Genomic DNA, 21,725 nt, shown 5'->3' with positions numbered 1-21,725 from the left:
GACCCTGATCTGAGTACAAGAGTCGGTTGTTCAACCGACTGAGCCACTCAGGGGTCCCTAGAACATCTGTTTAAAAAGAGTTTATAGAGCTCGATGATGGAGGTCCTAAATTAACTATTTAAATCTAACAAATTTATAATGAACTATGTTTATGAAAAAGTTTATATATATACAGTTAAACAGAATTATAATAAAATCTATTATCAGATATTATTCTTTACTGGTGTTTCATGTAATTTAAAAGAAGAGACTTCTTAATATTTTTCATACATGTCTGACTGATAGTTAATAGATCTATACCCATTTATGCCCAATAACTTAGAAAAATAAACAGTGAAATTAATATTCACTATGATCAAAATTGATATTTTAAGGGATACCTGGGTGGCTCAGTAGGTTAAGCATCTGCCTTCAGCTCAAGTCATGATCCCAGGGTCCTGGGATGGAGTTCCTTATCAGCCTCCTTGATAAGCAGGGAGTCTACTTCTCCCTCTGCTTCTGCCTGCTCCCCCCACCAGCTTGTGTTCACTCTCTCTCTCTCTCTCTGACGAAGGAATAAATGAAAAAATAAAATCTTAAAAAAAAAAAAAAAAGAATTGGTATTTTAAAAAGAATGCTTCCTGGGCCTAATCTAAAAGACTGTAAAAATTTTAAAAGGAACTTTTAATTAATAAAACAGGAATGTGATGCCCAGAGCAACCTTGAGAAAATTCAGAATTCAACCTCTGAATTCACATTGGTGAGCCTTCATCCTTTGCCTTCCCTTTCAAGGCATTTCCTTTATGTCCTTCCACATTTTTTTTTTCCTCTTTGGTAGTTCTTAGATACTATTTATTTGCTAACATTACCAGGTGCTCGTCTTTGAATTGCTTTTTAGGGACCCTTTACATACATTTCACTAAAATGTTCATTACTTTTTGATGTTTTGTGTAAAATTCATATGAGCAGATTTTGTTTTATTTTACTTTTCCATTTATGGGTATTTTGATTGTCTTTTTTCCTGTTTCTGCATTTACCTACCTGTAGTTTGGTGTTTTTTTTACACATGTATTTATCCAGGTCTGTCCAGTTTTTTCTTGCAAACGAAAGGTCTGGAGACCTTCTACATGAGGAATAGCTAACTCACCTATCCTGGGTTAGGTAGTTGGACTACAGAAGTCCAACACGCTTGCCACATTTTGATACTGATGAGTTAAGAAAAAGAGGGTAAGGGGCTTTAAACATTCCTGCTTAAATTTTGGAAAGACCCTGACAATGTGTAATTGTATTATTATGCATCATTGGAATCTAAGGAGAAACCTGTTAAGTTTCATTAAGTATTCATAGACCTGACAAGCATTAACATGACACAAAACTCCTTAAAAAGCATTAGTAAAACATAGTCAGATGTGCTGAATGTTACAATTAGCTTTTGGTAGTAGGTGATATTTACAAATATTTAGTGTTTGAGTCTGATAACAATAGATACTTGTCGTTTTACATGCTCTCACATGCCCGAAAGAGCCAAGGAGTACAGTTGACAGTTCACGCTAAAAAATCAATTTTTCACAAAACATTTAATTGTCAGCTTACTTGACAGACCATAACCTTTTTTTCCTCCTTACTGTCTCCTCTACTCCAATTTTAGGTCTTTATTGATTCTAACATTTTAATCAATAACCCTCATTATACTGGCTGAACGACACTAGGAAAAAAATATTTATCTTTTTTTTTAATCTTTATCTTTTTTTAATCAAACTGAAATATGTCTGTTCTTCTAGATAAAACATGACTTGCCCTCATCTGCTTGTAACACTAACTTACAAAGAATATTTAACAAGTAGCCCATAATTTTTATCCATTTTTAAAATCTTTTTAAACGGGTTTATTTCTCCCTCCTTTGGGCTGTAATAAACAATAGTAGAGTAGCAAATTATCTGCCAGAGACTTTAGAAGAGTTTACTGTAATCTCCTGATCAATCAGTGTGGTCAGCACCATGCTCTCTGAGAAGGTACCTGAAAGTGTCATTTTTTAAAACCAATCACGCACATATCACCTAATGGAAAAATCTTCCTTATAATGGATGTATGCTTTCTTTCACTACCATGTCCAAAACAGACAGCTTTGTCTAGCTATATCTGGCCGTCCATACTAACCACTGTGTATGTTTTAATTAGGTCCTAGGATTAATTCAAAAATTTTACAAAACATGAAACATTTAGGGGCACTCGGGCGGCTCAGTTGGTTGAGCACCTGCCTTCAGTTCTGGTCATGATCCCAGGATCTTGAGATGGAGCCCCGCATCGGGCTCCCTGCTCAGAGGAGAGTCTGCTTCTTCTCCCTCTGCCCCCCAACCCACATGTACTCTCTTTCTCACTCACTCGCTCCACTTCTCTCTCTCAAACATATTTTTAAAAAAAAAAAAAAGCTTTAAAAAAGTGTATTTAAAAAAAAAAGTGTATTTAAAAAGATACAACAAGGTCAATGTGGGAAATACTGCCCGAGTTTGATTCACAATTTGTCCAATTGAGGCCTACTTTTTCCTTCATGGCATCAGAGGATTCCATTTTTCTGGATTAGGCATGTGGGACAAAACCTAGCAGTAAGCCCGCAACTTTGCTGTTAATATATCACTATAAGCCTCGTAGCTTTTTCTCTTCTCTCAGCTTTATCAATCTGAATGTCAACTGGAAAAATTCCGCATTTGCAAGAAGCATTTTGATTCTAGCATTCTCGGAAAGATTCCAGATCCACAGAGTGGCACATGGTTTTTCAATGGTGCATAAATGGATACTCAGAGTCAGGTTTTACAAGAGATCATTTCATTTTATAGGTACTTTGGTGATTACCACTGAGACAGCTCTGCTGACTCTGGGCAAGAGAATAAAGGAGCATTAGGACGGCTGGGAATCCTAGGCACATCTGTTGAGTACAAGAGTTCTTATCTGACTCACAGATTTCCTTTCTAGCTCTGTTTTCACATTAGGCAGTTGAATTAAAATTTAAAGAAATCTATATTTTGGCCCCATCCTGGAAAATACAGGCCTTCGGTCTTCAGCTCCTTCTAGCTATAGTGTCATTTTTAAAATTTAGACAACCTTTTTCCTGGGAGTCACAAAAATGAAAAAATAAAGGTCACAGAGTAGACTTTGTCCTTCTAAAAGACAAATATAACATATGCACTGAAGAAAGTTGCTCCATAATTTGAGCAGTAAGAGTGACAGTGCTGCTTAGGGTATACTCCTGAGAAAATGTATTTGACAGGGCTATAAAATTATGCAGAAACTGTGAATTTCCCCACAGAAAGAAAAAAGAAAGGGTCAATATATCTGTGCTTATAATGAATAAATCTTCTTGACATATTGTGTATTAAGAATAGATCCCACATCGCATCAGAGATTTAGCACATTTTTAATATGATAAATGTAACCTGTGGTCAAGGGGTCCAATTTAATTTGAAAGGCACTTTGATTTAACTGTGGGATGGAAGAGTCACAAAGAAGTAACTTTTGTTCATTCATTCACTGAATAATATTTTTTGAGTGTCTTCTTTGTACCTACAAGTGCCATGAGATGCTGGAAGAAGGAGATTGGCTATCAAGCTAAAAACGATTGGAAATCAGTGTTCTTCACTCATATGGATCCCTAGCACATTGTTCACAGAGTCACATGCTTTTATAAATTTGCAGAAACAGAATGTTTTAACTGCAAATGGTTCTGACTGCTGTCTTCACCGTGTCTACCGCAATTTCCCTCTGTCGTGTTCTGCAGTGTTCAAATGGCCAGGATTATCTGGAACTGAGCTAAAGAATGTAGTATTATGGAGCACTTAGGCTAGGCTGACTAGAACCTATGCATGTGATTCACAGTTACTTCCATTTCTAGTTAGGTTATTATAGTCTCCTCGTGCAGAAATGGAGTCCAGAGTATTCGTACCACCCATTGTGCAAACTCACTCACCTAATGTTCAAAAGGAAGAGCAGGACCCAAGGTTGTAATGCAGTGTTCATATCCTAGGACACTCAGGGCTATATGTGGTGGAGGGAAAACCAGGCTAGAAATGTATAGAGCCAGAAGCTAGTCTGCTATTCTTCCAAATGTCATGGTTCACATGCTATAGAACTTTATAGGGGTTCTCATTTTTGACAACAATTTAAAAGTTTATAAGCGATTTAGCAACAGTGTTGAAATTAAAGGCTTTTCTCTTCTTTTCTTTTTTAAAGATTTTATTTATTTATTTGACAGACAGAGATCACAAGTAGGCAGAGGCAGGCGGGGTGGGGGGGAAGCAGGCTCCCTGCTGAGCAGAGAGCCTGATGTGGGGCTCGATCCCAGGACCCTGGGATCATGACCTGACATTGAGACACCTGGGTGCCCCTAAAAGGCTTTTCTAATCAATAATTTTTCTTTAAAAAATTTGATCAGCCATGCTAGAGAAAAAATACTAAATTGTTTTCCCATTCTTTCTATAGAAGATTATATCACAAGATTATTATACATTGAAGAGGCAGTCTGGAGAATCTGTTACCAAAAACTGTGGAGGAAAAAAGTACAGAGGTGGGTCAGGCAATCAAGTAATAAAAACAGTGTTTTGCCTTTCAGATTTTATAATGCTTGTGGTACTTGTTAGCACTTTAAACTTTGTAACTTTTTTTGCATTCCAAATAAATATTAAGTTTCACTTCTATTTTGTTTCATAAATTTTCTATTCTTTTTCTTGAAAAGGGCACTTAACTTCAGATCCCCAAATCTTTATCCACTCCAGTGTGATACAATGGGGATACAACAGCAAACAGAAAAAAAATTTGATCTGGAGATCAAATTTCCGGGGGAAGAAGAAAGAAAATAAGAAGCAAATACATATACCAAGTGGCGATAAGTTATCCAGAAATGTGAAAATTTTAAGGGACTAGAAAGTGAAGTGGGTGCAATGGCAGAGGGAGATGCTGTTATCAGAAAGACCATTTCAGGGAGAGGAAGTGCAAATGCTCTGAGGTTAATGCATGTTCTGTCTGCCGAAGAGCAAGTGTGGAACTCAGTGTGCAGGAGCACATGGAGTGGAGAAGAAGATGAAGTTAGAGAAGCAGTCTAGGCCCCAACATGTATGGCCTTGGGGGTCAGGATTTAGGACCAAGTGAGTCCTTCATTTATTTCCTTGGCTGATGTGAAAAAAATTTCAACATTTACATTATGTGATGTAAATCAACAATTTGTTAAGCAAGTTATCAAACTAATTTACTAACCATGAATCCTTAATATGCTATCAATACTGTATTCAAAGCATCTTCAGTTGCTTTCCAGGCAGCATTTACAAGAGCAAACTTTTCATCCTGATGCTTAAGGATTTCTATCAACTGGTCTCCCATGCTCCATTCCATCTTCCCAGCACCCCAGCTATATTCCAACCCTCCCCAGAACTCCGTTCTGCTTGTGGTCAACATCTTGGTACCACTGCATAAATCTTTCTGCAATTAAGGAATGCCTGTCCACTTTTCGAGTGTCTTTCAAAATACCACAACCTTTCTGAATGTAGAATAGTAGTTGACAACATGGATATCCCAACCAGAGGTACTGGGATTTGAGGATGGCTTGTAGGACTTGGGCCAGGTTACCTCTACTCTCTGACTCATTTTCTCATCTATGAAATGACAAAAACTGGCATATTGGCTGCATAAAGTTCTATAAGAATTACCAGAAGTGGCATGTGTGATCACTTAGCCATGCCTGCAGTAATGCGGTTCCCATCCCTCTTTGCTCCTGAGCTCACACTGGAAGTCCACCTACATGCGCTCATTATGGGCAACATATTACTTGGAAAATCAGAGGAATGTGGGCTTTCATAAATCCCATTTCCCAAAACCTGCTGTATTTTAACTATTTACAGAAGCTCTTTCTGCTTTTTATTTAAAAAGAAAAAGATGTTCATTAAAATGACCTTGATTAATTTTTATAGAATTTTATGATTCTATTAATTTTACAAAATGATGATGTTATATGGTTATGATAAGTTCATGAAGTTAATGACACACTTCTATGACTATTTCCTTTATACACTGGGGTTTAGTGGAAGTAGGTTCACCTGACTATAATTTGGTACTAATATGCGTCTAATATGCGTCTTTGTGATTTTTATTTCATATTGTTGTCCCAACTGATTCTAGACCTCAGGTATCAATTTTATTTTACATGTCAAACTGTAGAGTAAAGGGTCAGGGATAGTATATGAAAGAGCCTCCTGTTGGCCAGTCCAATTTCCAGATGGCAGGGTACAAAAGATCAGCATCCAAACCTCTCTGTCAACTAAGTCTCATTGGAGAGACAAACCTTATTTTCCTAAATTACTTTAGGAATTACTTTAAATGCAACATATTGTATTTTGACCATTTATTAACTCATGTCTATAACACTATATTTAATTCACCTTGTAAGACTTCAAATCTGGAAGCAAGTTACTTTAGTTGTTTTTTTCAAAGAAAAATGCTAGTCCTTCTCTTTAAGATGAGTCATGACATTTCTATAATAAATTACATTAAAGATTCTCAAAACCCAAGGATCATCTACATATTTGGCCATTTACCATGATTCCATACAAAAACATCAATTGTATTCTCAGTTACCTTGTTTAAAAAAAATTTGGGGGTTTTTAAAATCCCCAATTACCTTTTAAAAACTTCAGAGCTCTAATGCTTCATTTAATGTTGATTCAAATTGTATTGAACAAGGAAGCCAAGTTCCCAAGGGTTGAAATGCATTAAATTGAGCCCTTGGGGACATGTATCACATCACCCCTTTTGGACCACAAGGGTGACACAGTAACTCACAGGGAAACCGATGTGGGAAACCAGAACCATGTGAGGTTTATGGCTTCGAGCTCTGTTTTCTGAGAGTGGATTTATTTGCTGAGACTCTTAGTTCACAGTCAGGACTCTGCTGTTTTCCTTAGTAGCTAATCATTACATTGTTCTTTCTTGGGAGTGATCGCAAACTTTTCTTTTACTAGTGCAGAAGGGTCATTCAGATTTGACACAACACTAGTGTGATGAAGAGCTCTGAATTTGCAGCCACAACAGTTTGCCATAAATTAACACAATGTCGAAGATTAAGTGAGAAATATTAAAGTAGAAAATGCAACATTTAGCAAGGGATGGTTTGTTATTTATTTCCCCATATTTGTAAAATTGAGGCTAAACATTATTTTGAAAATTTCTATTGTACCCCTCAATAATGTTACATATTTAATTACAACGGAAAACTATCCTCCAAACAAGACCCATTGGATTCACTGGATTTAGGGATACGTGTTGAGACTTCAAAAGCTTCTTGAGTAGCGATTGTAACTGTTTAGTGCAAAAATAATAGAATTGGGGTACTTGGAGAAGTATATTCTCTTTTTTGTGTGTGCTCCTGCAGTATAATTAGCATAATAATTTCTTATTTGAAAAAATAGGATATATGGGAAACACATACCCACATCTAAAGGCATGCATGGGGGTGGGGGTCTTCTGAGTTTAAGGGACCATATGTCAAACTACAGTTTTGACCAGTTTTGCAAATGGCGACATTAGACATGACCCTTAACCATCTGTAGAAACTGCCTAACTACTGAAACTCATCTGAAACCTTTGCATCAGTATGAGGCTTGAGTTGATTTTGTACTAGAAAAATGTAAAGTGAAGCAAATATCACACAATTCTGAAATCAGTGAGTTTTGTTCTGCTACAGAATTCTACATTCTGATTTTGGTGTTTTTTTTTTAAACCTCTGGACTTCCCAGTGTACCACCTCATTTTCACCATCCTTTGTAACTCTGATGATGCCAGTTAGTCATGGGAACGATGGAGAACATTCCCCTAGGGCAAATGCATCCCTCAAGTCTCTATAGAAGAACATCCCGAGGAAACTATTATTTTGATTATATTCTTCACTTGAGCTGTAAGTCTTTTATGGTTATAGGTGTACACATCTAGTCTTACAGATTGACATTTTTAAAACACGAAATAATTTCCCCCTTTTCTACAGAAGTCTTTTTTTCTCCTTTAATTAAAAGCCAGACCCATTATACTTGTGCAAGTGACTGTCACAAACAAGTGATTAGGACTCTAATCACCTATGGTTCTCCCAGAGACTCTACTAAGCTGATTACCTGGGCGGCATTCGAATTTCACAGAGAAATAATGACTATTTCAATCTCAAGAGAATGGAATAGGTGAAGTAAACTGAAATACAGCAGCTACTGCTGCTCTTTGCACACTCACAGAAGCTTTTTATGATAGATGGAAGGCTCCGCTGATCGTCTGATTTTATGCACTCGAGAGCATCAGCTGAACTTCTGTCCTGGGTAGCCTAAAGCAGATTAGTTTCAACAATCTTTGAACTAAAGCTACATTTCTTCTTGTTGGAAAAATATAAATGATTCTGCTCAGTTTCCAAGTGACTTTACTTCTTTGTGCTTTTCTCATGCTCCTGGCCTTATTCAACTATGATAAAACAAGCAGTTGTGGGAAAATACCCAAGTTTCTCCATTGACAGTGGCCCTCGTAAGAAAGTAGTTAGAAGAAATAAGATTTAGAGATTATCTAATTCCTTAAAGTTTTCTTGTGAAATGATATTTTTAGTGTCTTCAATGTTCCCATTTTTACAAAACCTTCCCAGAGTTGAGTGTGGTCAAGATTAAAATCACTGCTTTCCTAAAATCTGTCTAGTTATTTATGATTTACCCACTGTTTCACCTCCAGACTGAGAAATGTTATAAGCCCCCAGGCGGTCACACTAAACTCATCCATTATAAGAGATGAATATTTTGTACAGTTCCACCTGTTAACGTACCTAAGTCTAGTACCTTTCATGCTAGTTTAATTTCCTATTTCTTTCTGTGTCATAAATCTCTCCTCTCTAGGAGCACCGCTAATATCTCTTGCCTATTTTGGTACAATCTCTCCTGACTCTCCTAGTCTTGCCTCTTCCTAGTGTTTTTACCCCATCACAAAGGTGATCAATTAAGCTAGAGGAAAAAACAACCTTAACTTGACAATGGCAAGGCCTCTAGTATCTTGTAGGTCCTCTTTTGCATATGAAAATTCTTTTGAAACCTCCCTTTTTCCTTCCCTCCCCCTCCCAACTTGTAGGTATATAATGGGCCACTTCTCTTGACCCCGGTGAAGCTCTTTCTGCCCACAGGTCCTGTCCCCTTGCTTTAATAAACTACTTTTTGCTAACCCTCCACCCCAAACAAAAATGCAGATGAAAGGGGCTCTTGGGTGGCTCAGCATCCCACTGTTGATTTCGGCTCAGGTCGTGATCTCAGGGTCCTGAAATTGAGCCTTGCTTTAGGCTTTGCACTTAGCTCAGAGTCTGCTTGAATTTTTTTTCTCTCTCTCTCCCTGCCCTTCCTCCCACCCCTGCTCACCTGCTCTCTCACAGTCATCAAATGAATAAAATCTTTTAAAAAATGCAAATGAGAATGCAAATATTCAAAGGCTTCCCACTTCTTAAAGTGCAATACAAAATGTTCACAATATCACAACACGGTGCCTAGTTTTCCTTCTTCATTCTTCCACTCTACTATGTAGAGTTCCCTGAAATCACCCGTAGTTCTCACATAGTTCTCACGCACTGCTCCCTCATGGACATGATCTCAGAATCCTTGGTCTGTGTCACACATCACTCCTCTCACCATGCCGTACCATAGTTGTGGGAATGGCGTAGGGCTAAAGAACATAGGCATTGCAGGTAAACTTCCCATTTGGAGCTTGGATTTGCTAAAACTGTGGGAACTTGGATGAGTTACTTAAGCTCCTGAAACTGTTTCCTCAGTTGAGTTTCATGATATACACACCTCAGAGTGTTGTTTCCAGGATTATATGAAATAATCCATATCTAGTACTTAACACAGGGCATAGCATGTAGTATATTCTTAAACAAATGTTACCAATTTTTATTAATATTACTACTGCTACCACTGCCACCATCAGGAGCTGAACTGGTATCTAAACCCACAGTTGCTTTCCTAGACTCTACGTACTTCCCAGGATTCTGTAAGTGTTCCATACATACTTACTGAAAAAAAAATTACATGAATTCTTAATGTGTGCCAATGGTATTATAAGTATACTCCTCAAAGGTAAGATTCATTTCTTTATATTTTGTATTTGCTCAATGTATTGTATGTGTTTGTTCAAGAAGTGTTCACTGCTCAAATAAACTTGTTGAAGTAATAAATGTAATATAGGGACAATAAATATTAGTAAAAACATAATCACAGATTCCCTTATGGCTTCTAAATAGCATATGGCTTTTCTATGAAAAATGGCTTGCCTTCCCTTTCTCTGGGTGTAACCGCAGCTCATACCATGTCTTTTGATTAACAACTCTGGATGAGTTTTGGTAGTACTTGGAAAATACATGTCACAGTATTTCCAATTAATTATTCTTAAATTAATTCATTAATTATTTTTTAAAAAATTTAAAAAGATTTTATTTATTTGTCAGAGAGAGAGAGAGCACAAGCAGGGAGAGCGGCAGGCAGAGGGAGGAGCAGACTCCCCGCTGAGCAGGGAGTTGGATGTGGGACTCAATCCCAGGACCTGAGATCATAACCCAGCCAAAAGCAGACTCTTTACTGACTGAGCCACTCAGGAATCCCAAATTCGTTAATTATTAATTACTTTCATCAAAATTGTCCAATTATCATTTATCAATATTTTCTGGGTTCAGAAGAAAACATTTGAAACCCTAACAGAATGAGTTCTTTCACACGCTCAATGTTATATATTCTTCCTCTCTATTGTGCTTAGAAACTTAAAAATCTATTACTTGAGTCATTTCATATAAAGTCAATCCTCTGACCATTTTTCTCCTATTGTCATCACTAAAGAGAAGCAGTGCTCCATTGTATGGCTGTCTGGTTTCCAAGGTGGTTCTTTGTCAAGACACCCCCCACTTTAAAAAAAAAGATTTTATTTATTTATTTGAGAGAGAGAGAGGAAAAAAAAAAAAAACAGACACCTCACTGAGCAGGCAGCCCAATATGGGACTCGATCCCAAGATCCTGAGATCATGACCTGAGCCAAAGGCAGACACTTAACCAACTGAGCTGTCAGTTGGACATTGTACTGTAAGTGCAGTGACCCAAGGACTCTCTCATCGCTCTGGTTTGGCACAGCACAGTGTACGTCACACAGTGATGCTCCATGGTTTCCTGTTCCCCCCAGTGAATGAATGAAGAAACAAGTGCTAGCACCTGATTCTTTTCAAGTCCTAAATATTTGTCTCTATTCTAACACATACACTTGGTTTTTGACACCAGGAAAGAAAACTTCCTGTCCTTGAATTCAAGGGGATCCTGTTCAACTGCTCTTGAATGATTTTCTATAAGCTACCCAAGGAGGATTCTAAAAATAGCTTTACTAGGGCCTAGTGTTTTGTGTATTCTATTTCTTACAGATCAGAGGAGTTAACTCATATTTCTCATACTCCTCTTTCATGTGATTGTGACTCATTACTGTTACTTTTTTCTAGCTCTGTTGAGATATAATGGACATATAAGCTTTTGCAAGTTTAAGGTATATAACAGGTTCATTTGTTAGAGTTATATGTTCAAAATCATTACCGCAGTAAGGTTTGATAATACCTGTATCACATCACAAAATTAACCACTTCTTTTTTGTGGTGAGAACATTTAAGACCTACTTTGCAACTACTGTGCTTTTTGAAATAGTTCTTACAAGATCTCCCTTACATTAGTAGGAATGAGCTAATTACTTTAAACAGATGCATTTCATATACCTAACTCCATAATGAGAAGATGAATTCACTATCAGAAACACAGAGTGAGAAAGAAAAACTCAGTGTTTTACAGTATATGCTTTCACACACGTTGCTCATTTATTCCTTATGCCATCTTTTCAGAAAGAAATCATTATAAAGTCTCTGAGAGACCAAGTGATATAATCACAGTCACACAGCAAGTAAGTAACAGGATTCAAACCAGTTTTCTGGGGGCGCCTGGGTGGCTCAGTGGGTTAAGCCTCTGCCTTCAGCTCAGGTCATGATCTCAGGGTCCTGGGACCGAGCCCCACATTGGGCTCTCTGCTCAGCGGGGGGTCTGCTTCTCCCTTCTCTCTGCCTGCCTCTCTGTCTACTTGTGATCTCTCTCTGTGTCAAATAAATAAATAAATAAACAAAACAAAACAAAACAAAACCAGTTTTCTGTTTCAAAATTCAGGGCTCTTTCCATTATACCAAAAACACATCATGTGGATTACTGCATTTAGAAAATTCCAGCTCCCCACATCCATAATTCAACAATCATAGTCTTGGTCTCAGCATTTATACTTTAAATGCATTGTTTTGGTAGAGATTAATTCAGCCAGCCCAAACTGCTTCACTATGAATGTACACCCCATAAAATGAAAATACTTTCATGATTAAAAAGGATTTAGATTTGAAGCTTGCTAAGCAAGTATATCACTTGTACAGCCATCAAGTAGGAAAAATAAATTGAAGGGAGACTACATGCCTTCTCTACTACAGATTTGCATTTCTCTGTATAAAACGCACTGTTCTCTGTAAAGCATGTTCATTCCTGCCGTGATCTCATTTATTCTGGCTTCTAATTACTTTTAAGTACTGTGCACAGAGCACCAATGTGGAAAGTCTATTGACGACTGGAATGAAGCACCTGAATGAAGAAACTATTTGTTTAATGTTGTTTCTTTTCCCGGCTCCCTTTTATTACCTTATACCGAGGAAGAATTGTATAGCTGAGGGCTGATGCAATACGTTACATACTGCTCAGTTCCCCAGGTGGATGCTATGGTTCGCCACACACATCAAGTCTCTGCAAAATTAATATGGAAAGGCCCGCTGCTGTCCTATTGATCTTTCCTACCTTGATCACCTTTAGCCAAGTGTTTGTGACATATGGAAAGCTTGAGAAAATTGCCACAAGTCTACAGGGGTTTCCAAAACCTAACGCCTATGTCTTTGTTCCCCTGTAACAGAGAAGGCGCTTTTCAAATGAAACACGTACATACGTTCACATGAAAAAAGGGCCAACAGGTATTTGTTTTCAGCAAATTCACTCATCTGATACACACACACACACACACACACACACATCTAATAAGATAATAAATATTTACATTCTCTGTATAAGAAAATGTGAGTGACAGTCTAACAAGTGTTGCAATCCAAAAGCCCATAATTGCTCAGCCAAGTGTCCAGGAGATTTTCTAGAAATAACCTCTGGATGTCTATTGATGCTTTCAAGCTTATTGTCTGACTCTGGTCAAATGCGCAGTACTGATGAAGTCTTCCCACAACCATTCGGGGTTCCTAGGTGTCCCAGCCTGAGAGAGTTGAAAGACAAAAGTGTTCATGAGCATTTGAAAAGAAGGCAAAAGGACAGCAGGCAGAGAGGGGCACTGTGCAAAACCACCGAACAGAATGCAGAAGAGATGGGCAACAGCTGGAGCGGGATCCTGGCAGCAGAAGCACAGCCAAATTGAATACTCCACTAACTCCATATATCTTAAGGCAAAAAAAAGCAATTGAGCTTAAGGGGCACATTTTCAGCACTGCACAGGGAATTAGCCATGAAAGTCCCATTAAAGATAATGGGACTTTCTACTGCAACTTTCAATACATTCTCTGAAAGTTCTCGGCATATATCTTTAAGCCTAGGCTTAAAAATCAACTACCAGGCAAAAATATTCCACATTCTTCATTCCTTTGCAGTCAAGCCCATTAAGGTGTGTTTTTCTCGGACATGGTTTTTCCATTGCTGAGGTTAGTGTAGAGGCGATCACGCAGATGGCTAATGAGCACTTAGACACATGAGGATGTATTTGCTATGCTAAAAATGTGTGTGAATATGAAACATCTGTGTGTGAGTTAGGACCTTAATTACCATAGCCACCAGGTTTGAATCTGCTTTTCTGCATTTTAAATGTTTCAGCCTGGACTGTTTCACCAATGTATTTCATTTCTGTTTCGTTTTGAAGGATTTAACTGCATAGATTGGGTACCTTTCCCAGCTGCCCAAAGTTCTCCAACACTCCCTCTCTAGTCTCATCTCCTCTACTTTGCTGTCTGCCTTTTGTCCTTACTCTGTAGATCCTTTGATGACACCAACACTTGAGGGGGTCCAGCATGTGATTTTCATCTGTCTCCCCAATACTCTGATGCTCTATATAACTATTTTCTCTTAGATCTGTTACCTGAGTCACTGAATAAAGCTTTGTTTCAGTAAGTTTCATAACTTTCTAAAGGATCCTTCCTTCAGTGTTTTATTCTGAGGCTCCTTCTTGGTTGTTCCTCTTAATCAGGGCTCACAGAGGATGGGGCAGTGGAGAACCAGAGAAGATTAACACGCCACACACGTTCCCCGGTGATCATTTCTCAATGTCCATGGTTGGCAGCTAATTATTCTTTTTCTCACACCTCTGCCCCTTTTCCTGGAATATCTCTTCCTTGTTTCTAACACCTGAAGTATATTCCCAGAAAATTCTTAGTAATGTTTTAAACCTGCTCTCTGTGAAGCCTTCTCTGACATAGTTCCCCTCGCCAATCTCCCTGTACTCATACATACTCCCTATTTTCAAGAGTCACCCCACCTCTTTTGGAACACAACCTGGATCCTTGCCAATGTGACTGGGCACGTGTTGGATCCTGTAAGAAAACTCCAGTTGCTGCAGGGCAAAAGTCTCCCTGGGCTGGCGCCCGGCAGACACATGGGAGGATCCCCAGAGGGCTTTCCTGTCCGCCATCTGATAAGTGTGAAGAATCATTAACTTGCTGTCAGCATTTGAAGCTAAGAGATAATCGTTGTTGTTCACCTGTCGCTTGCCTGTAGCCCACACCCTGCGCGTAGCTCACATCCCAAACACAGTTCACATCCTGTAAATAAATACATATTTCTTTCTATAAGTCACTATAACCGGATCTTGTAAAGTATAAATGAAGTGAAATAAAGTCGTCTACTGATCATCAGTCAGTAGTCCCCTCATCATTTCAACTCCAGTCACCAGGATCCCCACCTCACGAAGGTGACGAGTGGCACCTGAGCAGGGACCTGAAATTGATGAACTGTCACCCAGTGATCCGGAGGCCCTCACAGAAGGAGTAAATGAGAACGATGGGGCAGAATCAAAGTCGTGCCCAGCCTTTTCTAGCATTAATAAAACACTTTTTATCTCGGGGAGGCAGTCGATTATCCAGATGTCAGTTAAGAACTTGTTTGGATGCTATCTGTGAATGTAATCCTTGGTGTCCTGGTGAAGGAACCTTGGAAGAGGCAATTTGGGAGCACACACACCATAATATGGAAAAGGCTTACAGACAAGGTGAAAAAACTCCGGTGGAGTTTTGGGTTACATGGGTGTTGGTAAAAACAGTAATTTTAATCTTGGAGGGGAACGTTAAGGAAGAGGATGTTAAGGCTGAAACAGCCGCCTCTCTGCATATGTATGCATTAGATGATGAAACAACCCGACGAATTCAACCTGAAAGTAAAAAATATTTTTCAGTGAAAATGACAAATGCCATGTTTCTCCTTTGGCCACCACACCTCTGATTCCCTCCCAGGATGAGGATGAGGAAATAGCAGCAGACCTCTTTGGGGATGAGGGAGATGACACTGGGTTGGATGAGAATTTATGCACATTACAGTTAAGACCAACAAAACCTAGAAAACACAATTCTATTTCTACACTGTCTGGTCCCCATGAGCTGCACTTAGTTTTCCCTGTAACTTTTCATACTAATGGGCCAAATACTTGAAGCCGATGGAGACTGTAAGGGAATTTAAAAAGGCATGTTCTATGTACCAGCCTACTTCTCCTTTCGTTATGAATATTTATCCAATTGGAGCAATAACACCCACTGGATTCCTTATGATTTTTATCTCAGAGCCAAAATGGTACTAACCTTCTGAATTTCTACAATGGAAAATGTGGCTTTCTGAGAAGGCACATGAAAAGGTTAGGAACTTAGGTCAGAGAGGGAATGTCGCAGCTGTCACTTATGATACACTCACGGGAACAGGAGCTTGGATGACTTCTAATCATCAGACTCATAACATTCCTCCTGCAGCCCTTCCCCACGTACTTGAAGTGGCCCTACAGACCGGCAAAAAATTAATTTGGGTACGTTGTCCAACTTTTGTTACTTCCCTATATTATGCCTACTGAATCTTCAAACTTCAGGGAAGGAGGATTCTGCAGTACTAATAAAAAGATTCATTTTTCTAAGAAACTATTTGAAGGAAGTTGACCTCAAATGAAGCTTTCTATTAAGGGATGAATATTTGAAGGGCTTTTAGATTCTGGAGCAGATATCTCTATCATTTCTTGTCAATGTTGGCCATGCCAATGGCCTACAGTGCCTGCTGATTATGCCCTTGAAGGTCTTGGCTATGTAATTACTCAACAATTGAGACAAAGCAGCCGACCTCTGCCCCTTAGGGGCCCAGAGGGATTACAAGGTCATATTCAACCATTCATTGCCCTTGTACCCATTAATCTCTGGGGACGAGATCTTTTACAACAATGGGATGCTGAAATTCTCATACCTACATCCTCAATTGTAAAAAAAAAACATGATGAAAAACATGGGGCATATTCCTGGGAAAGGCTTAGGTAAAAATTTACAAAGGTGCCTGAACCTATAGGTCTTAACCTTAATAATACTTATGCTGGGCTGGGTTTTATATAGGGGGCATTGGGGTTGATAAAGCCCTTTCACCAATTCCAATCACCTGGAAAAGTAACAAGCCTATTTGGACCCCTCAATGGCCCCTCACATTAGAAAAATGAAGGCTCTAAAAGGCTTAGTTCAAGAACAATTAGAAAAAGTACATATTGAACCTTCTTTTTCTCCTTGGAATTCTCCAATTTTTGTTATAAAGAAAAGGTCAGGCAAATGAAGATTATTAATATAGCTCCATAATATTAATGCTGCAATGGTAATTATGGGTGCATTACAACTAGGACTTCCTGCTCCCTCTTGTATGTCTATAAATGGCCTTCAGCAGTTTTGGATTTACAAGACTGCTTTTACACTATTCCTCTCCACCCCTCAGACAAAGAGCATTTTGCGTTTTCAATTCCAACAGTAAACCAAAAGGGACCTTTACAAAGATTTCAATGTAAAGTTCTCCCTCAAGGCATGACTAACTCTCCTACAATGTGCCAATACGTTGTAGGAAAAGTTCTTGAGCCCTCTTGACAGTTATATCCCACATGTTATATTATCTATTACATGGATGATATCATACTAGCAGCCCCAACTCCAGAGGTCTTACATCAATTGTTTTCAAACACACAACAGTACCCACAATAGGCTGGTCTTATAATAGCTCCTGAAAAGGTACAATTTACTCCACCCTTCTTCTAATTAGATCGTATTATAGAATGTACCACCATTGGTCCTCAAAAGTTCTCCACTGATAGAGATACTTTAAGTACTCTAAATGATTTTCAAAAATCATTAGATATTAATTGGTTATGCCCAATGTTGGGTATTCCTACATATCAACTTACAAATCTATTTGCCACTCTTGAGGGAGACATTAATCTTGATAGTCCTCGAAGCTTTACACCACAGGAACTTCAATTCCTTGAAGAACGCCTTCATCAAATGTTCCTGTGTCCATTTGATCCTATATTCCCTGTACTGGTACTTCTGCTCCCTACTCCCCATTCACCTAGGGGGTGACAGCTCAACAAGACTCTTCTTTAGAATGGATCTACTTGAAACACCGAGCTCCTAAGGTTTTAACTGCATATGTTGACCTCCTTGCAGATCTCATTATTCTTGCCCAAACCAGATGTCTTCAAATATAAGGATATGACCCTCACATTATCATTCTTCCTATTTCTATAAAACATTTTTCTTCCCTATTCCCTATGAATGATCATCTCCTTAATGGTTTAGCAGGATACTCCAGAACCACTGGAAACCATTACACTGCTAGTATATTATGGGATTTCCTAAAAAAGACATCATTTATAATTTCTAATGTCTGTAAAACTAGTCCAACTCCAGGTGTTCCCACGTATTATATTGATAGCTCCTCTACTGAAAAAGGGGGCATACATGGACCTGGCGTAACTTCTCAATTCAAAGCGAGTATTCATCAGCACAATAAGCAGAAATATTCATTCTTACTGCTCTATTAACTCGTATATCTTTGCACCTATTATTGTCTCTGATTCTGCTTATGTAGTTGGTCTCTTTCCCACCATTGAAACAGCTTAGATACCTACAACACAAAAATAGTTACACCTTCTCACAAAACTACAGTCCCTTGTACAATCACATTCCCATCCTCTCTACGTCACCCATATTAGGGCCCATTCTTCTCTCCCAGGACCCATGGTAGAAGATAACCGCCAACCAGATATCCTGACATGTCCTATTTTCACATCAGATGAAACACTGCAGATAAACACTCGGTTTTACATACTAATGCTAATTGGCTGCATAACCATTACCGCATTCCACTTCAAAGGGCACCGAACATTGTTCAATCCTTTCCTGTCGCCCACATCCTTCAGGAGCCAATCCTCGTGGCTCACAAGCCAACGAACTATGGCAGATGGATGTAACTCATTTTGATCTCTTCCCTCGTCAACCTTATTTACATGTTGTTATTGATACATTTTCTAAAATTTCTTCGGGTAGTTCCTCAATCCTCCAAGTCCTTAACTGCTGTCCACTCTACTCTATTGCAATGTTTTAGTGTTATGGGGGTCCCTACTACCACAAAAACTGGTCATGCACTGGCTTACACAAGCCATGAATTTATTGCCTTTTTTTTCTGATCGGCAGATTCATCATACTACAGGTATACCTTATAACCCACAAGGACAAGGTATAGTTGAACGAGCTCATGGTACAATAAAACTGCAATTATTAAAAAGCAAAAAGGGGGAACCTCCAAGGCTGTTTTAGCACTCTTTTTATCTACTCTTAATTTTTTGAATTTATCCCAAGGTGACCACGTTCAGACAGCAGCAGAAAAACACTTCTCACAATCACAGCAATCCCTTGAAGCATCTATTCGTATTTGGTTCAAATCTTTTAATGAATGGCTCCCTGGCCTCCTATTAAGAAAAGGCCGAGCGTCCGCTCTTACGTCCTCAGATTCTAGTGATGGACCCTCCGAAACACCATGGCTTCCTCTTTGGCTCATCAGGCCCCGAAAGACCCTTGACCCTGCTGATAACTACTGCACCCTCGATCTCCGAGAAAGATCTGGAGACACAAGAGACAAGGAGGTCACTCACAAGATGCATGTGCTGTCCCTTCTGAAGAAGAGACCACAGATGACCACATCAGTGTAAGACTGATCCACCCACATGAGGTCAGATTAAGGCCCTGTCAGCTAAAGGGGAAGCAGTTTTACGATCTATCAGAAGCACAGACTCCTGAGAATTTGTTTTTGGCTATGGTTGCTCTCCTGACCTGTACATCAGCGGTAAGCAGAAATTATATATATTGGGCATGGATACCTCATACCACTCTTATGCTTGGTTCAGTAGAGTGGAAAGGCGCCTATAATATACACAAATGATTCTATGCATATGCCCTCTCCTTGGACGCAGGAGGGACCAAAACATCCTCATGATGAAGGTACCCCTTTCAACATTTCTCTAGGATATAAAATACTTTATAGGGTACTGTCTCCTCAAACGACGAGTGAACAAACAACAGGCATCTAGCTTGGAATTGGCTCTTAAGATGTTGCAATTAAAAAACAAAAAATGGGGAACTGTTGGAACACAACCCAGATCCTCACCCATGTAGCTAGTGTTCTGTCAGATTCTGTGAGAAAACTCCAGGAGATGGAGGGCAAAAGTCTCCCTGGGCAGGTGCCGGGAATAGATATGGGAGGATCCCCGGAGTGCTTTCCTGTCCTCCTTTAGAATAGATGGATCTGATAAGTGTGAAGAATCATTAACTTGCTCTCCTCGTTTGAAGCTAAGAGATAATCGTTGTTGTTCATGTCTCACATGCAGTTCACACCCTGTAAACAAGTACATCTTTGTATACGTCACTGTATCCTGTTTGTAACAAGATCTTGTAAAGTATAGAAGAAGTGACTGTGAGAAATAAAGTCACCTACTGATCTCAGTTAGTAGTCCCCTCATCATTTTGGTTCCAATCACCAGGATCCCCACCACCTCTGGAAGGTGACACACCTCTGTATTTCCATAGCCTCTTTTCTGTGTGTGTGTGTGTGTGTGTGTGTGTGTACCCACTTATATTATGTCCATTTATGCATATATATACCTTCAGTTCTTGCTGACTATAAATCTGTCAAAAGACATCCCCTAGGAGACGCCAAGGACATCTAAACTCAATATGTAACGGATAAATTCCACATCCCTCTCCACCATGCCCCTAAACAATGCATATTGTCCCTGTGGCAACCCCCATCCCCACCATCTTACCAAGCTGGATGTGGGGAATCATCAAAATCTCTCCCTCTCCCCCTTTCCTCTATTTCTCACCTATTATCTAAGTTCTGTTACTTGGCGTTTCATGCTAGTCACGTCTCCCCTTTCTCTTCCACCTTCTGCCAATGCCTCAGTTTGCGACCTCCTCATTTCTGCTTGTACTATTGTGAAGTTGCAGCTGTCTCGCTGTCTCCATCCTTGTCCCATCACAGACCATGACAGCCATCTTTAAAAAAACAAAACAAAACAAAAAAAACTCTAGGGCGCTTGGGTGGCTTAGCGTATTAAGCATCTGTCTTGGGTTCAGATCATGATCCCAGAATCCTGGGATTGAGTCCTGCATCTGACTCCCAGCTCAGTGTGGAGTCTGCTTCTCCCTCTGCTCCCTACCCCCACTTATAAATGAATAGGGGATAAAATCTTTTTAAAAAAGATTATTTACTTATTTGCTAGAGAAAGAATGAGAGACCACAAGCAGGGGGAGTGCTAGGCTGAGGAAGAATTAGACTCCTGGCTGAGCCAGAAGCCAGATGTGGGACTAGATCCCAGGACCCCAGGATCATGACCTGAGCTGAAGGCAGACACTTAGCCCTTTGAGCCACCCAGGCATTCCTGAATAGATAAAAATCTTTTAAAAATCTAATCAAATATTATTTTGCTGAAAACCCTTCATTGGCTTCCTGGGGCCCCAGGGAGGGAGTCCCAAATTCTTAACCTAGCTATCTGGCCCTTCCATTCTTCTGGTTTCATCTCCCCACCATGCCCTTTCTCACTTCATTGCCCAGAAGTAGTAAACTCCTTACTGTGACCACCCCCATGTAGTACGCTGTTACCCATCTCAGCACTGTATTTTTATCCCTTTCCTTTCCACTGAGCCATCCTCCTTCATTGCCTTCACCTGGTAAGCACGAGTCATGCTTTAAAACCTACAGCAGGTGTAACCTTACATCCTTCTCGCTTAACAGGATTTCAATCTCACGCCTCTGTATTCCTCCAGACGATGTTAGGTGACCTACCACCGATTTAAGTTTCACATTGTAAAGGCAGAAATTGCCACTTCCTTCTGTCAACTTTCTCCACGCCACCTGCTCCCGGTTCATACAGAGATACCTGTATTTCTTCCTCGGGAGGACAGAAATTTTGGCTTATGACAATAGAGTGGTTATAAAATCACTAACCTTGAAGCCCTCAGGAACACATTCCAGAGAGTGACTGGCATTTTATTTTGCTTTAAATATAATTTTGGAGGTTTAGGAAAAACAACAACTTCAGCTTATTTGAAA

At 39.4% G+C, this 21,725-nt stretch overlaps 1 protein-coding gene across 6 annotated transcripts in view; it reads right to left on the bottom strand.

The window, feature by feature from the left end:
* The window catches only part of PREX2 (phosphatidylinositol-3,4,5-trisphosphate dependent Rac exchange factor 2), a 337,813-nt gene that overhangs the window by 60,331 nt on the left and 255,757 nt on the right, over nt 1-21,725 (bottom strand). The gene's annotated exons all lie outside the window — the stretch shown is intronic.

This window comes from Mustela erminea, chromosome 16 (genome assembly GCF_009829155.1).
Source record: "Mustela erminea isolate mMusErm1 chromosome 16, mMusErm1.Pri, whole genome shotgun sequence".
Lineage (NCBI taxonomy): Eukaryota > Metazoa > Chordata > Mammalia > Carnivora > Mustelidae > Mustela > Mustela erminea.
This window is presented reverse-complemented; position numbering and strand designations above follow the sequence as displayed.